Here is a 6,000-nt window from a genome sequence, read left to right as displayed (position 1 = left end):
AGTAACGCGCTCCGTTACTTCTGGGTTGCCGTGGAGCACAACTCGAATGCTCTCATCCCAAAGCACATTCAACCCGAGGTGTGACTGTATTGCCAACATTGCCTTCCCATATAAAAGGCAGCCACATTTTGCTTTCACTTTTGTTGTTATTATTTTGCAGCAGAGCCAAATTAGCCTCGCAAAATAAGCAGGAGTGCACTTAATTCTCAGGCCCACCACTTGTGGGAATGCCCCTGCGCTAATTAACCAGAGCATTTGATGGTTAAGCCTCTGAACCTGCAGAATTCCCATGTTAGCAAATTCTATCGTTTTGCTTTCATGAAATGAGATAATAAGCACAATGCAGGCCTAGAAATATGTTTACCAAGACTAGCTACTAAAGTGGTGTGTGAATATTACAGAGAAACTACAGGTTCTGTAATGGTAACTGCTGTTGTGGTTGAGTTAATATATGAACAACCCCTTTGGGGAAAAGAGACTGAATTTTCTTAGCACCCTGGGAAGAGGAACATAAGTAGCTGCCTTTTACTGAGTCAGACCCTTGGTCTTTTCCAACTGGAAAGTGTGCGTAGGCACAGGATGAGGGTGCTTTAATCAGCCTGATTTTCATTGCCTGGAGAGCCCTAGAGCATGTGAAGAAAACAGTAATGATGATGCCTCTAAACTTTGTTGTTGTTTAGTCGTGTCCGCCTCTTTGTGACCCCCTGGACCAGAGCATGCCAGGCACTCCTGTCTTCCACTGCCTCCTGCAGTTTGGTCAAACTCATGCTGGTAGCTTCAAGAACACTGTCCCACCATCTCGTCCTCTGTTGTCCCCTTCTCCTTGTGCCCTCCCTCTTTCCCAACATCAGGGTCTTTTCCAAGGAGTCTTCTCTTCTCATGAGGTGGCCAAAGTCTTGGAACCTCAGCTTCGGGATCCGTCCTTCCAGTGAGCACTCAGGGCTGATTTCCTTAAGAATGGATAGGTTTGATCTTCTTGCAGTCCATGGGACTCTCAAGAGTCTCCTCCGGCACCAGAATTCAAAAGCATCCATTCTTCGGTGATCAGCCTTTTTTATGGTCCAGCTCTAAACTTGGGCAGAGTTATTTCCCTCACTTCTGAGTAACTGCACCTGGGCTGCTGTCAGACAGCCTGTTTACTGACCGCTCATTCTGATTTGTTTGCGGGGAGGGTAGACCATGCTACATCAATCAAATGCTGACCGTCACTTTTCAGAAATCTGATCTTTTGTGGAAGGAGTTTTGTTGTGCAAGAACTCCAATCAACTTCAATTGCTCAACCTAAATTGAGAGCCAGTGTGGTGTAGTGGTTAAGAGCAGTAGACTTGTAATCTGGTGAACCAGGTTCGATTCCATACTCCTCCACATGCAGCCGCTGGGTGACCTTGGGCTATTCACACTTCTCTAAGTCTCTCAGCCTCACTCACCTCACAGAGTGTTTGTTGGGGGGGAGCGAAAGGAGAATGTTAGCTGCTTTGAGACTCCTTAGGGTAGTGATAAAGCGGGATATCAAATCCAAACTCTTCTTCTTCATCATCAGTATGTGACTGTATCCCACTCCCAAGTAGTGACAGTTCGAGAACATTCCCCATCCTCTGGTCCTCTCCAGATGACTTATTTATTCATCATCCATCCTAGTTTGCATTCACAAAGCTTACACGGTGGTTTGTTTTGCTTGCAGGGTGGTTATACGACAATGAGCGTTCACCCAGCATCCATCCAGATTTTCTTGTGTGGTGTTTTCACATCTTCCTGTTAGTTAGTCATTCATTCTTCCCACACTTTTCAATGCATTTCCTTATCACTTCCAAAAATTCTAGGTTCTTTTTAAAGTGTGTTTGTTGTGCTAGGGTGACAGAGCCCTTTAATCCACTTTAAATGTGGAAACTTAGGGTGTGTACACACAGCAGTTTAAAATGGATTTGATGTATCTCACATGTGCATATTTTTTTGCATCCTCCACCTGATGCAATCCCCATGCAAGGGGCAGCCTGCATTTTCCCCAAGTTAATTCAGGTTTCCCTAATCTGCGGATAATCCAATAAGGGAGGGAAACTGACATAAAATTGCACATTACCAAAGTGTGGATGTTTTCACCATACCTTCTGTTTCCATTTGGTCCTCTCCTGAGTATCACCTAGTTATTCTGTTTCCATCAGCCCACAGGAAAGGATATACCAGTAGCCTGTTTATTTCCACAAGTGGTTGCTGAAGGTATCTTCACATTTATTATTATTATTATTATTATTATTATTATTATTATTATTATTATGATGTTTTCAAAAGAGCAGTTTTGCACAGAACTGCTCTTGTGCAAAGCAGCTTTTTAAAAAAGAATAATACTGCTTATGGAACTTCTGATGAGAAGGGCAGTAGCAATTGAAAGGACAGGACAACCACACAGAGTGTGAATACGTCCTATGGAGCACTGCCCACTAGTGTGGATGGGAAGAACAGATTTCAGCTGAAAATGCTCATCTGTGACAAAAGTGCACAAAAGCATACATGAAACAATCAGGTCTGTCCAGCCCATGTGCACATTAATGCCCAGGTGTGTACACAGCCCATAAACCATTTTGTTTGTGCTTGAGTCCCTCCTACAAAATAGTCGCTGGCTAGGGGCACCCTCTGTGACTGAAGGATTAGAAGAAGTACGGTTAGCAGGGCTTTTTTCCAGCTGGAACTTGCCAGAACTGTTTCCGCACTTTTCAGGTGGGCGCCACCACCATTCCAAGAGAACGAGAGAGGTGTTCGTATGATGAGCTCTGGCACCTCTTTTTCTAGAAAAATAGCACTGACTGTTAGGATAAGGTAAAGGTAAACCTGACCATTAGGTCCGCTTGTGGACGACTTTGGGGTTGCGGGCGCTCATCTCGCTTTACTGGCCGAGGGAGCCGGTGTACAGCTTTCGGATCATGTGGCCAGCATGACTAAGTCGCTTCTGGCGAACCAGAGCAGTGCACGGAAACACGTTTACCTTCCCACCGGAGTGGTACCTATTTATCTACTTGCACTTTGACGTGCTTTCGAACTGCTAGGTTGGCAGGAGCAGGGACCGAGCAACGGGAGCTCACCCCGTCACGGGGATTCGAACCGCTGACCTTCTGATCAGCAAGTCCTAGGCTCTGTGGTGTAGGATAGATGGAGCTTATTTGTTTGTTCGCTTGCTCTGAAATCTTGGTATCCGTCTTTTGGCAAGTTAAGCACTGAGGATGCAGAAAAAGATTTACTAGGTGAGAAAGGAGACGCAAAAAAGAAAAAGCACATGCCCGTTTTTGAAAAGCAAAACGGAATAAGAAAGCAGGTCGCCTGCACTGAAGTCAGAAAACAAGGACTTCCAGGGAACTAGAGAGGATTGCCAGAAGGGGACGGAAGTGGTCTGCCTTGGAAATGGAGAGGGCCGACAGGGGGACCGAATCGCCTGTCATGAAGAGAAAGTGGGCTGTCTCCAAGCCTGCAGTAGCTTGGGAGGCCTGAGGGAAGGGAGCGCTAGTAAAGTGTGCTTCAGAGAGCAGGGAGTGGGGGTGGGGGGAGTGTGTGGTTTTTCAGAGAGGGAACATTGGCAGGAAGGCTGCTCTTCCCAGCCAGAGCTCCCTGCTGCTTTCAGAGGAGGGGGGGGAGCCACACAGACCCTTCCTTGGCCTGTGAATTGCAAAGATATGTGGGATTTGTAATGGGCGTGCAGAAAGCGGCTTCCTAATTATTGGGATTGCACATTCTGGTAACGGATCTTGAAACAATCATAATTTATTGCACATCTGTTCTATCTGATATATGTGGGCTGATTGCACCTGAGCTTAGAATGCCTAATTCTCCCCACCCCTATCAATATTCTCAATTTGTCGTCTTCTTCTTTTTATTAAAAACAACAAAACCAGGATGGCTACAAAGGAATGTACAGATCTATATATATTGTTATTAGCGTGCATTACAGAAATGGCAGCGCAAGCCAATAACACTGGAACTACAGAAAGCTCAAGCTGATGCAAGTGTGAGATTGTAGCTTCGGAACACAAAGTCATGGACAAGTACCATTTATTGCTGATTTAGACATAAGCAATTACAACACAGCAAAAAAAGTATCAAACTTTGTACAGACCCTCTGGGGGAAAAGGAGTGTAACTATACACACAATAGAGAAAGGCCATTAATTAATAAGGCTAAAACATTGACTTACCTAATGCAGTTTAAAACAATGGCCTTAACAAATTCAGCTCTTGTCTTCCAAACGACCATAGCTAAGAGGGCTGCTCAATTAATAACACAGCTTTCTTTACCATCCATTGGATAAACACATTTCTTTCAGAGTGCTGATCTTAAACAAGTTTGCACATACATTGAACTTAATCGAATTGCACATCTTTATTTTTCCAGATTTTGCACCGCAACAGTGGAAAATTTGCTGATAGAGGGAGAAACTGCTTGTTGGTGATATTTATTGTCTCTGGACTTAAAGAGTTTTTATACACCTTCAGTTCCTCATCATTTGATATCTCAACATTCTCACCTGGCTCTTGTCCCCCCCCTCCCCTCTACATCATCATATATATGTTCATAGGTGTTACACATACACACACGCACTCGATTACTTCAGCTGTGTTAATGGCAGGGGTGCCAACTTAAATGAAATACGGGGGGAGGGGGAACTGGTAAGCCCCACCCTGCATAATCAATCACAAGACGCAGCACACGCACACCATTTGAATGGCAGTGCCCATAAACTTGGTGGGGGGCTTCAGTATATTATTGTTGGAGGGGAAGTGAAGAGATCTCAACCCCTAGGAGTTGGCTTCTATGGTTAATGGGCCTTCAGAGGTCTAACTTGGGTGGCGCTTGGGGGGGAATTGTCACCGCGCCACTCCTTGGTGTGTGGTGTGCCCCAGGGTGCAATACTCTCCCCGATGCTTTTTAACATCTTTATGCGCCCCCTCGCCCAGCTTGTCCGGAGTTTTGGGCTGGGCTGCCATCAGTATGCTGATGACACCCAACTCTATCTGTTGATGGACGGCCACCCGGACTCGGCCCCAGACACACTGATCAGATGCTTGGAGGCTGTGGCTGGATGGTTACGTGGGAGCCGGTTGAAGTTAAATCCTTCAAAGACAGAGGTCCTCTGGCTGGGACGGGACGACATGGGACTGAGGGGGCAACTCCCATCTCTTGCGGGGGTGCAATTAGTGCCAGCACCGTCCGTTAAGAGTTTGGGTGTAATCTTCGATACCTCCCTCTCCATGGAGGCGCAGATTGCAGCTATAACAAAGGCTTAAGGGCTGTATTCCAACAATAGCAATCAACCCCCCTTTACATTTAGCTCCAGTGATTCTGGACGGGCCTGTAAAGTAGATGTTTAGTGAGTGGCATGAGATGTTCCCTTTTCTGCTCTTCACTCTGTGAAGCATTTGAGGGCTGGCCACAATCTCAGCGGGAAGAAAAAAGGGCAGGCGGGGGGACATGTGGGGATCTTTACCAGCTGAGAAAGAAACAGTGAGCAGCATCCAGCTGCCAAGTGGCCTCACAGTGCCGCAGCTGCTTGTCTCTGCTCAATATAAAGCTCTAGCTATCAGGGGCAGGGGGACTGGCTGGGGAAAGTTTGGCATGAAATGGCAAAAGGTTTTGAATCCTGCACCAAATCCTCTTGGCTGGGCCAGGGGTTTGGGGAGGCATGCTCAGAAGGGAACAGCAACATTTTCTTGAGGTTGAGAGAAGGACTGCCAAATTTTGGGTTTCCCAGATTCTGGCACTAAGGTGGAGCCAAGGAATGGAGAATGGATGGAGCCCATCAGAAAGAGAACAAAGAACAGGTGCTTTCTCTGTATGCCTGTGGCTGGCAGGTACACTGGACAGAAGTGGGCTCCTGCCATCACTAAATGTTCATCACCCTTAAAATTCACATCCTCTGCACTGGAGTGGGAAACCTTTTCAACCTAAGTGGGCTGGATCCTGAGGCCACCCACCCATTATGTAAATCCCTTTAGGGCCTACAACTATCTCCATTATTCA

This window comes from Podarcis melisellensis, assembly GCF_964234715.1.
Source record: "Podarcis melisellensis genome assembly, chromosome: 3".
Lineage (NCBI taxonomy): Eukaryota > Metazoa > Chordata > Lepidosauria > Squamata > Lacertidae > Podarcis > Podarcis melisellensis.
The sequence above is the reverse complement of the archived record's forward strand: the minus strand, read 5'-3'. Positions refer to the sequence as shown.